This window comes from Equus quagga, chromosome 12 (genome assembly GCF_021613505.1).
Source record: "Equus quagga isolate Etosha38 chromosome 12, UCLA_HA_Equagga_1.0, whole genome shotgun sequence".
In the NCBI taxonomy this organism is placed as follows: domain Eukaryota; kingdom Metazoa; phylum Chordata; class Mammalia; order Perissodactyla; family Equidae; genus Equus; species Equus quagga.
Window position 1 is genome coordinate 80781910 of NC_060278.1, and position 15297 is coordinate 80797206.

At 55.4% G+C, this 15297-nt stretch overlaps 1 protein-coding gene across 3 annotated transcripts in view; it reads right to left on the reverse strand.

Annotated features, from left to right (window-relative positions):
• The window catches only part of SMOX (spermine oxidase), a 36762-nt gene extending 27008 nt beyond the window's left edge, over positions 1-9754 (reverse strand). For all 3 annotated transcript variants that reach the window (XM_046679755.1, XM_046679752.1, XM_046679751.1), the window contains exon 1: positions 9606-9754. The gene's annotated coding sequence lies outside the window, so the exon portion shown is untranslated. The remainder of the gene's footprint in view (positions 1-9605) is intronic.
• Between the last annotated feature and the right edge of the window lie 5543 nt (positions 9755-15297).

The window sequence follows — 15297 nt, forward strand, 5'->3', positions numbered from 1 at the left end:
AGGGCTCGTGCTGGGCCCTTTCCATTCGTCACATCATTTAATACTCTCAAACTCCCCGGTGCCCATTTTACAGATGAGGCGGCAGGCTTAGAGAGGTCTGCAGATGTGACGGAGGCCACAAGACAGAGTGAAGGGCAGAGCAAGGCTTGAAACACTGAGCTCATGTCCTTGTGCCCAATGCTTGTTCGGTTCTCAGGCCCCCACTCACCTCCCGGGGCGGCAGCCCTGAGGACTGCCCTCAGCCTGGCACTTCTGCCTCACCCCTCCCCACACACTGTGCCAGGCACTCGGGGCTGGCGAGAGGCGTCCCCAAGCCTGGTGGCTCACCCAGCCATGCCACCAAAACCTGGGGCTGCCATCAGGAGGCAGGTGGGAGCGGAGTGGAGTGGGCTGCAGGCCACCCTAGTGTCCCTGCCCCATGGAGGCTGGCTTAAGGCTTGCCAGGCACTCCACTACGCCAGGCCACAGCTCTTGGCCCTTGGCTTCATCCTCCAGAAAAGGGATGCAGATAATGGTCTAATCACTTTTCCAGCACAAAAGAAAATTCAAAAAGCAATTAACTCATACTTCCCTCTGGACAGTCTCACTGGCCCAAGATTTTCTCCTCCTGGTAACTTCAGAGAGGTTCAGCTGTGCTCCTCTAACAAGTCCTAACACACACTCGCCCATAAAGGACTCTCCATAAAGTTCAACCCTGAAGAAGGAACCCCACCGCCTCCCGCCCCAGCAAGAGCTGGAACCAGGTCTGAAAAGCCAATGGTGTTCATTTCAAAATGGGCACGTGGGCCCTGGGCCCATGATTTGACCCATAAAATACCTACGGAGTTAAGACGCTGGCTTAGACAACAAACATATCCTTCAAGTCCTTTGGTTGAGTTCAAAGAGAGACTTAATAACATGCCAACTTTCGAAATCAAGAAATGTCTGGTCTTAGAATTCCATCATCATCATCATCATCACTAGTTTTCACTGAGCACGGCTGACGTGCATGCTAAGCATTCCAGGTGGAATAAAGCAGTTAATCCTCACGTCAATATCCCCATTCCACAGAGGAGGAAACCGAGGGTCAGAGAGGTTCCACAACCTGCCATGTGACATAAGACGCTCCAAAATTCATTTAGTAACATACTAAGGCTCAAGCTTTACTCATCTTTAAAACCAAGGAATGAGTCAAGCTCATCATCTTTTCTTGAGTTACTTTTTCAGATTAACTCAAAAGTTTTGCATTAATTGTGTACGACTTTTTAATTTTCCAAAATAAAGTAGAGTAAAAGAGATCTGTGTATTTAACATTTAAAGTCCTCATTTAAAAATCTCTCCTAAGAATGTTCGCCCACCGGTGGTCCTGAGTGTCTCTGCTTGAATCATCTTAAAATCTAGCTGACTCAAGGTCTAGTTTTTTGCCAGTCCACAAGGAGGGCCCAGCAGCCTGTCCTCCCCGGGTCAGGAGTTTGGGAATCCGGGCTGGGCTGGCCTGAGGGCAAGTCTGGCTGTGGATGGGGAGACAGAACACAGGAACAGGCTCTGAGGGTGAGGCGAGGTGAGGTGAGGAAAGGGCATTGGACCAAATGTCCCAGAACCTCGGTTGGGGACCCAGTCACGCCATCTGCTGGCACTGCCCATCTGTGAAATGTGGTAATAGCTCGTGCCTCGTGGGGCCGTGTGGGGAGGACAGGAACTACAGGTCTGCCGGGGCCTGGCACAAAGTTGGCAGAGGGTGACTAGGTTCTTTGCTCTGTTTTCTAATAAAATACAACTCATTTCCAAGTGCTGCTCCTTCTGGTCTTAAATCACACCTTCCCTGACATCCTCCCCCAAGAAGCAGCCAGAGGATAAAGGAATCTGGACTACAGGGGGCAAGGATTCGGCCACCATGCTCCTGCTGAACCCAAATGCTTTTCGTCGTCCTCCGTCCTCCCGGCCCCTGATTTAGGGAGAACAGGAAAAGCCCCCAGCTCCCGCCTGTCTGAGGAAGAAAGAGGCGGGCACAGGAGGACAAGAGAGTGTGGCTGGCTGGGTAAGCAGCTCACGAAGCATCCTCGGCCAGGGCCTCTCGCACTCTGGCCTCGTCACCACAGCAGCCTGACCCTGCCCCATGACAGCAACCTCTCCTGGCCGGCTGTTTGAGATGCCACACCCCAGGGCCCCCACCTAAGCTGCTGAACAAAGACGCCTCACACCTCAGAGGAAATGAGGTGAGGCAAGAGGCAAGGCAGGGTGGCCTCCCTGACTGTCCCCCCCAGCCGAGGGGGAGGGGCCCTGGAGCCCTCCCCCTTCTCCCCCAACCCCCGCACTTGCAACACCCCTTCCAGGAAGGCAACAGGATGCAATTCCTAACCTTTTGGGAAAATGACTCAGAGCTCTGCGAATGTGAGGATCAGGGTCATAAAAGCAAGCAGACCCTTCCCCGTGCATTGAGCTTGAAGGGGCACAGCTCTTCTGCAAGAAAGCCCAAAGGAGGAGGGCGGGGGCCTGTACCCCAACCACCAGCACTGCACACCCCCGCCACACTTCTCACTAGAATACAGCTCTGATCAACCACTGCCCCGCTCCCCACGGCCTAATGAGTGAAGGCAGGTCCCTGATACCCCAGCCCTGCCCTCAGCCCCCCTGTCTCCACACCCACCCACCGGATCCTGACTCCCACACCCAGACTGAGCCCTCAGGGCCCAGAGTGGCCTGTGAAGTCTCCTCATTCTGCCCAGATCTCCCCACCCTGCCAGCCACTCTTCCAGGGAGCCAGTCCTGACCGCCCGGCCCTCACTCTTTCTCCTCCTCTACAGAAGACCACTCCGTGCTCTGATCAGGACCCCACTCCACGCCTCACCAAGCTCTCTGCTGGCCTTTGTGCCTCCCATCTCCCTGACTGCGGTCTCCTTCGCTGGGTCCCTCCTAGAGCCATGTCTACAGCCATGTCAGTCACACTGAGAGCAGCCAACAGGTATTCGACACCACAATGAGCCTACAAGGGCAGTAATGTTATCCCCATAGTACAAATGAGCAAACTGAGGCACAGAGAGGCTTAGCTTCTTGCCCAGAGGTCACAACCCCCCTCTCTGAGATGAAAGGTGGGAGAGAACTTGCAGAGCAAGAAGGTGGCAGGAGCAGTGGGGTGGGAGGCCCTCCCAGAATCCCAGAGAGACAGGCCTGGCTACTGTCAGGTCCTAAGCACCAGAGGGGTCCTCCCAGATCCCTTCTTCACCCACCCAGTGAAGCAGGGCTGCTGTCGTGAGAACCCAGGGCTGGCTCTGGGCCCCAGGCCCCTCCAGGCCGCCTCTCCCTCTACAGTGCCCTTTTCTTCCACTGATGGTCCAAATAGTACCCATCCAATGAAGTCCATGTGCTCCAGGAAGCTACCGTCCATCCTTCCCTCCCTGGCACTCTAGGACCACCCATCACCCGTGTTTGTGGTCTTTCATGGAGCAGCATCCTTCTGCATCAGCCCTTTCCCACCAGGTGTTTTCCTGGTCAGTGGGATATTATTAGGAAGTCTTCAAAAAAAGATTTCTATGGTGAAATCAGTTTGGGAAACACCAAATGGTTTCTTTTCTGCAGGACTTGTCAGAGCTTTTAATTCTCTTAGCACACTGAATCTCTCACAGGGTAGGGGACTAAATTTGCCAGTTTCTGCCCTTACTTGTCCCCTGAACCCTTGAGGTTTCTCAGAACAGTCTTTGAGAAATGCCACCCCCTCCCACCTCCTCAGGACAGCCTAACACAGCAGGGGGCACACGAGCAGGAATCAAAGTGGGGAGTGACTGGCTTGGCCCTGCGGTCCTATTAGGAGGTATGTGGGACATTTGGGGAGCTCAGCCTGAGAGCCCTCTTGGCACTGCCCAGAGTCACTGAATCTTTGCCCTCAGTGTCGGCCCTTCCCACCTTCCTTTGGGTGAGGTCACTGCCCACCCTCCTGCCAGCATCTGAAGGGGCCTCCTCTGACCAGTGCCCTCAGATACCACCCTCCAGGCCATGCAGAGCCCAAAGCGTAAGGGGCCTTGGGAGATCCCCAAAGCAAGCTGGACAGTGCTTCCGTGCGAACTGCTCACTCTACTCCATCATTAGCATGCAAGGTTTAATATTACCAAAATTAAAATGTATTAAATGCCATTCTGGGAAGATGCAGTGCCCCACCTAACAAACCTGTGACCCTCCCCCATCTCCGGAGGGAGAGGACTGAATCCTTCAATTTACAGGAAACTGAGGCCTCAGAGGGGAGCAGACACTTGCCTGTAGTGGCCCAGACAGGGGCAGAGCAGAGAGAAGCATCCAGGCCTTCCCACTTCCAGGTGCACGGGGGAGGTAGCCCACCCCACCCACGGCTCACGTAACCATCAGCGGCAGCTACGAGGCCCAGGCAAGGGACACTGCACACGCCAGGGGTAGTGGCTCAGCAGCTGGGGAGACTTCGGGGGCTTTAGGAGAAGATGGCATGTCTGGGGCTGGAGTCAGCTGTTTCCCCAATCTCCTGGGCCCCACCCTGGCTGGAGGAAGAGTGCTCACTCCAGATTGGCTACCCATAGGGCCGGGCTCAGCTGTGGGCAAAGATAAGATGCCGTACATGCTGCCTGCATGTCACTCTGCCCTGGGACAGTCGCCTAAGACACCCCCTTGTGGTCTTGGGAGTTCCTCACAGTCAGACACCCTAGAAATCAGGCCTGTGTTCCCTGCCTGAGACCTAAGCCCTGAGAGGCTCCCCACTCCGCCCCACCTCACAGCACAGTAGCCCCCTGCATCCCGCACCCTCTCTACACTCGCCTCTGCCCTGCCCCCATCTCAGCTCTCACACCTCCCCCAAAACAGTCCACAGGAGCTGGGATAGTCCCCTTTACCTGTTCCAGGTCCCACCTGACCTGTGCCTGTCCCTGCACCTGCCTGGCCCCCGAGTCCCCAATCTCAACCCTCGCCACACAAAGATGCCCCATGGACCAGCAGCACTGTACCACCCAGGAGCCTGGTAGAAATGCAGGGTCTCAGGCCCCACCCTAGACCTGCTGAATTAGAACCTGCATTTTAACAAGCTACCCCGGTGACGCACGTGTATGTCAGAGTTGGAGAAGCACTTTTATAGATCACTGCTCTGATCAAGTCATTGTACCCCTGGCCTGTAACCTTCGATGACTCCCCTGGGGCCCAGTGAATCACGTCCAAACTCAGCAGCTCGACAGTCAAGGCCTTCCCCAACCTGGCTTCGACCCACTTCTCCAGGCTTGGGGTCCCACTCCACCTCAGGAATGCCATCCCCTCCTCTGTTGGCCAAAGCCACCTAGGACTTTAGGACTCTCTAAAAGCACCACCTCCTGCAGGAAGCTAGTCTGAAGTACACCTCATTATGTCATACCTGGCATGGCTCATTCTTATTCCCTGCAGAGTGGGGATTCTGTCCTGTGTTCCCAGTGGCTCTGAGTGCCAGGCTAGGGCATACGAGATGCCAGGTGCTGACCGCAAGCCCAGCATCCAGGTGTCAGGAAGTCCACTCTCAGCTCGAGCCTACCAGCCTCAGGATCTGCCTCAGCATTCACTTCAACTCAGCAGAAAAGGACTGGGGCAGCGTGGGCAATCCTCCTCCATACTCCCTGCCAGAGAGCAAGCACTCCAGAGCACCATGGGCCGGGTGTGCTTCTAGCAGCAATGTGCTTACTCAATGCCTCGGTTTCCCAAAATGCAGAAGAGAATGCCACCAGCTCTGCCTCCCTCTTTTCCTGGGGGCTGGCAGGATCTACCAAGATAGAGGAGCAGATCCTCTAAACCCTGGGGCTCAGAATTTGGAGCAAAGAGACTCCATCCCCGTGTGGTCAGCAAATCCTTGCTCAGCCAGCCAGCCAGACCCCTTGGAGGCCAAGTCACCTGCCAACAGGTGTCCGCATGACCAAACAGAAAAGCCTTGCAGGACAGGGCTGCCACACCTTCCTTCCAGCCCCCTCCTTTCTGGCCCAGTTCCTGGGGGCTGCCATCCCATGGGGAGTCCTCACTCCTTTACCCTGGGTCTGCAAGAAGCCACTCAAGCATGTAACCCCCAAGAGTTCTCGGCTTCCACAACCTCTGGGGAGCAAAGAAAGAGAGTCTCTCTATCCCATTTTACAGACAGACAAGAGGTAAGGACAGGGCCAACAGGGAAGTGGACTAAGCTCTTTTCAGTTTGCATTTCTCTGTTCCCCCAGCTCTGCTCCCATGTTCAGCCAGGCCCTACTCAGACCCGCATCCAGGCTCCCAAGGACAAGTCTGAAGCTCCACCTCACAACATTCTAGAAGGAATCCAAAACAGGCCAGTTTATCTGCAGAGCCCCTACTGACCTCCCCGGGCTCCCCAGAGGCAGATGAAGAGGGCAACGGAGCAATGCTAAACCCAGAGGGGTGATAATCTAATGGTGGCATCTCAAACAGGGAGCTGTTTTCATACCAGAAGCAGCTGACCTCCCCAGCACCCCAAAATCACAGTGTACATGACCCCCAACTCTTTGGCCTGGGCTGGGAGCCTCTCCTGGAAGAAAAGGTGGGGCGTGAAGCAGAGAAACCCAGCTGCCCACTCTGAGCGAGGACCCCTTCTCCCTTAGATGGTGTAACTTCTTTCCTACCTCCCCAGCCCCCAAGGCCAGGCACCTCTGGGAGTCAGGAAAAACAACTTGATTGTTAAGAAGCCTTCCGCTAGCACGCATCTGAGAGGCATGAGCAAAGTGGCAAGTGGAGAGGTTTAGAGCATGGATTCTGGAGCCACATTGCCTGGGTTCAAATCTTTGCTCTGTCACTATTGAGCTGTGTGACTGCCTCAGTCTTCCCATCTGTAAAGTGGGAATAAGACCTACCTTATAGAGCTGTTAAGAGGATTAAAGGAGTTAATATTTGCAAAGTCCTTAGAACACTGGCACCCAGTGAGTAGACCAGGGTCCTGGCCCAGCTCTCCGCCTCTGCCTGATTTCTCCCACACAGGATAGCCTCCTTGCTGCCACCTATCCCAGCTCGAGGTCTTTCCTAGGCATGCCAGCCTGACCCTAGATCTGGACCCCCAGCCCCTAGTTTCAGCACTCACCTCACAGTATTGCCTGGGGTCCCTCACCAGTCCCCCTGTCCAGGGCCCAGCTCCCCTCCCTCCCAGATCTGAGGTCCCCTGGCTCTCAGCTCTCTATTCTGAGAGCACCAGCCACACAACTCAGTTCTCAGCCGGCTCCTCTGCAAACAGGAGAGCTGTGGGTGGAAAGACAAGGATCTACAGAGACTCCCAGCCCCAGCTCCTCCCTGGAGCTTCAATTCCCTGCCCTTCAGGGCTAGGTACCCAGCAGTCACCCAAGGCCTGGCCTGAAATAAATCACTGGATGCCCAAGCCAAGTGCCATAGGGAGCTATTGAAGGTTTTAGAGGAATGAGATTATCTAATCAGTTTTCCTAAATCATTCTTGATGCTCTGTTAAAATGGATTAGAGAAGGGCAAATGTAGATTTGGGGAAAGTGGGTAGCAGCTACTACCGCTTGGCCTGGGGCAGTAGCCTAGGGCAGTAGCCGAGGGTGGTAGCCCTGGAGTCAGAGCTGAAGAATAATAGGCCTAAGATAGATTTTGCAGAAAGAACCAAAAGGACTTGCTGTTGGACTGAATGTGGGGAAGGAGGCAAAGGGAGGGGTTGATGCCACCTGGTTTCTTGTCTTTAAAGGTGGGTGGGTTATGGGCCCTTTATCAGATGGGAAGGCCTGTGGAGGGTCACATTTGGGGATTGCAGTCAGGGTTCTGGTTCATCCACGTGAAACTTTTCATCCCAATGAGACATCCAGGACATCATAAATCTTCAGAAGGGTAGTTGGATAGAGAGGCTGGGGCTGGAGATAAAATTTGCTACTTAAAATCATAAGAATGAAAATGATGTACATTTCAGATCTGTATGTCTGTAAATTAATGCTTGATTTTAAAAATCATAGGGAAGAATGAGAGCTTGGAGGGTATGTAAATAGAAGAGAGCCAGCGGAGGGGCGGAGGCTGAGGACAGAGCCCTGGGATCCCCCAACATTTAGAGTTGAGTGGAGGAGTTGTCCCTAAAGATGACTAAGGAAGGGCCAGCCAGGGAGGGAGGAAGAAAACTAGAAGAAGCCAAGAGAGGATATTAGTTCTAGGGGGAGAGAATAATCAACAAGACCAAGGAAGGTCAAGGAAGACCTTCCTGTGGGGAAGACCTTCCTGTGGGGAAGACCTTCCTGTGGGGAAGACCTTGCTGTCGGGGCATGGAAATCACTGCAGACCTGTCCTGGTCTCCAGTGACTCAGTGAAGTGAGGGACCAAAGCCAGGTCAGGTGGGCCGAAGGACCTAAAGGATGTGCTCCAGAGGAGCAGGTGCAGACAGCTCTCTAGAGAAGTTTTGCTGTGAAGAGAAGTGGGGAAGTGGGTGTATAGCTGGGGGAGAATGAGAGAGGAAGGCAAAATGGCGCTATGAAATGGGGGAGAAGGGTGCCAACAGACGTTCCTATGCTGTTGAGCATGATGGGGGGGGGGGGGGGGGGAGGGCGCTCCTCAAACCACAGGCAGGAGAAGTAACTGAAGACGGGGGGACAGGGAACGGCCCACCTTGAAGCCCAAGCAGAGGCATGGGCCTGCGCAGGAACTAGGATGCTTGCCCCCTCCCTCCCCCCACCCCCCCACAACAGAGGGAAAGGAGGCAAAGGCGGCAGAATGCAGATGTGGGGCCTTTACTGCACACACTTTCTTTCAGATGCACGCCACCTATCCCTCCGTTCTACCTATCCCTCCGTTCGCGCCACTCCAATGACCCCCGAGACACCTGTCGTTTCGCTGCTTGCTCCAAACACGGACAAGTTGCCCCCCGCGGACTGGCACGGGATGTGCCACCACCAACAGGTTCTGCAAACAACCTGGGGGCACATTTCACCATCTGGGCCAGCCACTGTGCTTATCTCATCAGGCTGTGCCCCTGCCCGGTGCAGCTCTGAGGGAGTCCACGGGACCCTCACTCGCTCTACTAGAGCCCCAGCCCCCAGCCCAGGGCAGTGGCTGCCCCCAGCCCCTCTCCCAAAGTGAGCCCTCAACACACGCTACCCCTTGCCGAGCAGCCCGTGAGCCCCTCCGTTGGCCCTTCGGAGAGAGCTGCTCCCCACCCTGCCTGGGACCCCGCGAAAAGACCACCCGGATGCCCGGAAGGACGGCAGCCCAGCCTCTCCCTGCGTCCTCGCCGGCACCGGAGCTTTCTCTTCTTCCCCAGCGCCCACCCTCCGGCCGCCCGATTCGTCGTGGGGCGTCAGCGCCCGGCTTTGTCTGCGCCCACGGAGCGCGCCCGCCGGGCGTCCAGGCGCTCCCCTGCGGCTCGCCACCCCCTGCCCGTGCAGCCCCCAACCCGGGACCCCCGGCCCCCGCCCGACGCAGCTGCCTAGACGCGAGCGAGGGGGCGCCGCGCCCCCCGCTGGGAACGCCGCGCACCCCAGCCCTCCGGCCCGAGCGCCGCGCTGGCCGCCGGAGCCCCGGGCCGGCCGAGCCCCGGGGCCGCTCCGGGCCCCTCGCCCTCCCGCGGCGGCCGCAGCCCCTGCCTGCGCCCGAGCGAGGGCTGGGGGTCGGGGACCAGGGGACCAGGGGACCAGGGGCCCGGGGGCCGGGGCCGAAGAGAGGGCGCGCGGTACCTTTCCCTGCTGAGCCGGGGAAGTGAGTGTGCGGCGAGCGGCGCTCCAGCCTCGGCCTCCTCCGCCTCCCTCCTCCTCCAGCCGCCTGGCTTCCTCCTCCCGCCGCCGCCGGGACCGTAGGGGCCCGAGCCAGCCGCCTCGGCCTGTGTGGGGCCCCGCTCCGCCTCGCGTCCCCGGCCCACCCCGCCTGGTCCGCTCCGGCCGGCCCCCGGCTCCGCCTCGGGGCGGGGCCGCGCCGAGCTCCTCCCCGGGCCCGCCCCGCCGGGAGCCGAGGGACCGGAGGCCGCCGGAGCCGGGACCGCAGCGCCCCCGCCTCCGAACCAGGTGCCGCGCTCCCCACCGAAGCCCCACGCCCGCCTCCTCCAGCTGGGCGCCAAACGTCGCCACCCCTGCATCCCCCAGAGAAAAGCTTCCAGCCGGCCCGGGCTAGGCGTAACGCAGGGCCGAGGCGACGAGCAGAGCCAGGACGCGGGCCTCAGTTTACCCGCGGTGTCCAGAACCATGCTTTTGGAAGGTAGGGGCGCCCCTCTCTGCTCCCAGAGCTGCCTTCGCTCCGCAGACCCTCCACGGGATCTCCGTTGCCGTCCGAGGGCTCGTCCCCAAGGGCCACCTCCGATCTCATCTTCTCCCCAACACCGCTGCCTCCGCCTCCACTCCCACCCCCTTCGCCTCCGAGACCTCCGCGTATCAATCTCTAACCCTCAACAGCAGGGCACAGGGGGCACTCGAATCGCCACAGCCTGTCTGTCCCTTCGCGGCCCAGGGCCGTGAGTGGAAGTAGCCTCTTTAAGAAAATATCCTGCACTGGTACCCACTGCCTCATCTTCAGTATAGTAAAAATCGAAGCAAATGTAAATGTGAGGGTCACTTTTTTTCTTAAAAAAAAAAATCAGAATTATTTGGAAATTATTTATTCGTTTTCTATTTGAGATTCTGCAAGTAATGCCCAGGTATCCTGTATGGGTTTTCATTTGTTCTAGTTTAAGTTGGGGGGGTGGGGCAGGAAGCGGGGAGTGCTTGGTCTGTGACAAGTTCACTCTTTTTAACTCTGTGAGCATCTCCAGGGCCTCCTGAAGCTGACAGAGCCCCAGTCCAAGGGGTGCAAGCCTTTGGGGGAAGCCAGGCCCCTGCTCTGAACTGGCTTTCAGGCTGAGGAGGGTGCCTCACCTAACCTGCACCCCAGAGGGGACCCACCAGGCCCCGCTTCAGAGTAGAGGTCCACATGGATCCAAAGGCCAGGAATCCCTGCAGAAATGGGGTTTGATGCTCCCTTGAAGGAGGGACCTGCTTGGGTACAGACTGCAAGGCAGGGATGCAGTGAATTAGAGGGGAGGTTTCTTAGGAGAAAAGGCCTTGTCATTACCCAAGCTATTCCCTTCACCCAGAAGCCTTTCTCTCACCTCCTTACAAACCCATATGTCCCCTTGGAGTTAAACCTCAGGTTAAATGTCACACCCTCCCCGTGAATCCTTCCCTGTCACCAAGGAGAGCAGAATGTTTATGAGTGGGCTCTCGGCATTGGATTTCCGGGGTTTGAATTCAGCTTGCATGTGGCCTCTCTGTGCTTCAGTTTCCTCATCTGTAAAATGGGGTTAATAAATAATACCTACTCCAAAGAGTTCTTGTGAGCATTAAATAAGCATATTAATATGGACCTGACGGGTTACAAATGATGGGAAACTACTCAAATTGGCTTGATGTAAGCAAATAGGAAATTTATATGCTCACACAATGGAAGACTTCCAATGGTACAACTGATCGGGTACCAAGAGACTCAAAAAACATCATCAAGACTTAGTCTTCTTCTCATCTTTCTTCTCTGTTCCTTGCAGCGGCAAGATGGCTGCCAGCAACTCTAGGCTCCATCCTCACAGCCCAAGTCCTCATTTCTTTCAGCTGTCCCAGAAAAAAGCCAAGGTTGCATCAAGTTGGCTCTGAGTGGATCACATATCATTGTTTGGACCTGAATCCTATGCCCGACCCTGGAGATGATCCCATCCAAACCACAGTGATGAAGAGTGAGGAAGGGTGACGTCAGAGCACTGTTTGCAATTAGAAGGTGAATGGACCCAGAGCTGTGTGCCAAGCACACAGAAAGTTCATGAAAAGTATCGGCCATTGTTGAGGACCTTCATCATGTTTCAGGGGTGCCCAACACCTTTTGAGCATTCTTCTTTGTTTGAGGAACTTTCCGTGTCACGAATCCTGCACCCTGTACTCCAAAGCCAGAAGCAGTCTTTCCCAGTCTCCCTTGCAGCTGGGGAGCTGGCATCATCCAGGCCCTGCAACCAAAGGCACCAGGGAGGATTTTCATGTGGAAGAGACCAATGCGAGGAGACACACGTCACCCAGAACCCATTCAGGAGGGCGGTAGCAAGGATGGTGCTGGAGGCATCTGGCTTTAGGGACAACAGTGGCAGAGGTGCTGGAGTACTTGCCAAAGTAAGTTTCAGTTGTCTACTGCTATGTAACAAACCAACCTCAAAACTTAGTAGCTTAAAACAACAACAATTTCTTATTGCTCACAACACTATGGGTTGACTGGACTCAGCTAGACAGTTCTGCTGCTGCATATGATGTTGACTGGGGCCAGCTGGAAGCTTGGCTAAGGCTGGAACTAGGAAGCAGGTCCTAGGCAAGCACTTTGAAAACAGCACCATATTTTCGGCCTTGGTTCCTCCATGGCTCTATTTTAATGTCCATCACCACCACTATCTGTCCCCCCACAGGTCTGGCCTGACTCCTGCCCTTTTCCCCACTCATACCACCAACCCCTGGAAACCTTGTCAATCTCCAGCCTAACCCTGAACAGTAGCCACCACACAGGATTTGGGGAAACCAAGAAAAACAAAGTAAGCCGTGTGTCTCAAATCACATGAATAAAGGAGGGAGGGCCAGTCCAGAAAGGCAGAGCAGAGGGTGGGTGTGTAAACGGTGACCCTTCCTCAAGCCCTTTGCCTTCTCTGGTCCTAACTCCCTCCCCTAGGAATGGGAGCTCTGAGCAAGATGCCTTCTAACATTATCCCCTGCGGGCGCTGCCCTTCTTGCGTCTAGACCTCCCCAGCTCTCCGAGGAGCCATGCACTCAGCTTCAGTCAGGAGACCTCTTCTGAGCCCTGAGTCCATGCCAAGCATGCTGGGCCATCGACGTCAGCAGCAGAGGAGGTGACCTCGGCCCAGCTGACTGTCCCACGGCATCCCAGACATCAGAGCAGGACAGCCCAGGACCTCCTGGCTCTGGTGAGGCAAACTGACCTGGTCATGGCTGAGTGTATGTGCCTGTGTGTGTCAGCATCCTGGTCCCCACCCGACCCTGGGGGGCTGTGGCGGACTGCCTCGCTGACCACAACCCACTGTGTCAGCGACAAGTAAACAGGATGAGTTGATTGCTGCCTCCATAAGCAGATGCCAGTCACCATCTAAACAGGAAAGAAAACAACCCATGGGGAGGGGAGCCCCCGCTACTCTCTGCGATGTAGGAGAGGGGAGGAGGAGACAAACAGAGATGGACAGAGACAGAGAAGCAGTGAAGGAGACAAAAAAGAAAGCCAGAGCTGGCAACTCAGGCAATACTGAAACCAAGGCCATGGGCTGCCGTGTTTCCACCAGCTGCTCTGTGCCCCCACAGGTGCCCCTGCTTGCCAAGCTCCCTTGCCTCGAGCCAGCCCCCACACATCAGACCTCCTGCCCCTCTGCCAATGGAGGTCTCCCCACCCTCCTGCAGGCCCTGCTCAGGCTACAGCTTGTCCTAGAAATCCTCAAGGATAAACCACCCCCAGGGTTTCCTTCCTTTTGCACAGAAAAGTTGCAAAGTGTGTCTCCAGCCAGATATATTCCCAGAGGCTCATCTTCTCCTTTTGTGCCACTACTGAGTCTATTAACGTTGTAGGATACATGATTTGTCCCACTTTCAAATAGGGACACTGAGCCCTTTGTTGGTCCATCTGAGGCCACCAGCAAGTGAGGAACAAATTTAGCCTCCTGCGTCTTAGCCTTTCAACTCCCATCCTCTTTCCTGGTCCACTGATCACTGATCTTTCTTGGCCTGCCTCCACAGGTCTTCGTGGCAATATGTCTTGATAGCAGCACCAAAGGCCAGTGACTCAGGTAGGGGGAGGCTGGGGCTGCCAACTTCCTGGGCGGAGCATTTACCCACTAAACAGACCGTCCTCTGAGTCACTGGGAGGATTGGGAGATCCTGTAGGTTGGGAGAGGCTGACTCATCCTTGTCTTTATTTCAGCTGAGGAGGAAAAGGCCTTACACGTGGGAGATTGGCCAGTTCGTCGTTGTTTCCCCACAGACTTGAAAACTGGAATTGAGCCATGTAGGCAAATGGAGTAGGCCTCAAGAAGATCCTTGTGACAACCCTAGAAGACATGAGCCAGGGAGAGAAAGGAGAGTCCAGGGTCCTTTCCAAACGCTGTGGGCAGGAGCGAAGATCAAGATACACGAAACTCAATATTCAAATTCAGACTCAGAAAAAGTACGTTTGAAGGATGTTGTTTGCCTTGCACAATAATCTTTCATTAGAAACGGCATTCCATTCTCGGCAATTTCCGGGGTTTGCTTATAGATCTGTCACTAGTTAAGAGAGAAGACACCCCAGAGTTCATAGCTCTAGGAACATCTGCCCCAGAGAATGGCAGCTGTGGTCACCTACAAGTTGCAGATCATCCCTAGTGCCCTTAGTTCCTTCACCCTAGTTGAGAGCGTCTCAAACCTTTAGAAATCACCTGGAGAGCTTGTGAAAAACACAGATGGCTGGGCCCCACCCCGAGTTTCTGATTCAATAGGTTTGGAATGGGGCCTGATCATTTGCATTTCTAACAAGTTCCCAAGTGATGCTCTTGCTGCTGGTCCAGGACGCTCACGCTGGGAATCACTGATGGAGTTAGACGCACCTGCCTGCACCCTCTGCCCACACCCCAGAGGACTTGGCTAGAGAGCGCTGCTGGGGAGCACTCCATCTTTATGCCCTTTATATCCCGGACGATAGGGCTCCACAGGACACTCTGCAATGCCTGGTGCACACGCTGCACATGCTGTGGGTGTTGCCTTTCCCACTGTCTGCTATGACTTGTTCACCCCTTCTCTGTCCTCAAACCTCCAACACCTCCTCATGTGCCCAGTCCAGCTGGTGAGGAAGACAGCTGCCATCTTCTTCATTGCTTCTCAATTCATTGAGGAAACAGATGCCATCATCTTCCCAACACCAAATCTTGAGAACCGCCTGCCTGGGGCCCACTCTCTCTGCCCATCCTCTCAGAGATGGAGGAGGTGTCCTGCTCCCACTCAAGGCCATTCACACCACTTATGTCCCTCCTCCTTAAGTTCTCCCTTCTCTTCTTTGTCTTCCCTCACTCCCTTTCTTATGGGAATAGTGGACCATTCCCACAAGCATACAAACATCTTCTAGCATCTCTTATCTTTTTTTTTAAAGTGCTACCCCAGACCTCCTTACCTGCCTCCAGCTACCACCCCATTGCTCACCTACCATTCACAGCAAACCTTCTTCAAAGTATTGTAGCTAGTTCCCATCACCACTTTCTCCCTTCCCAACCCACTGGAGTCTGCCTTCCTTCCTTAGCATGCTGCTGAAACCCCAACAACTCACTCATTGCCAAATCCAGGGGTCCTCACCTCAGTCTCTCAGAAACATTCAAGACCACTGACCACCTCCTGCCGGGAAGGC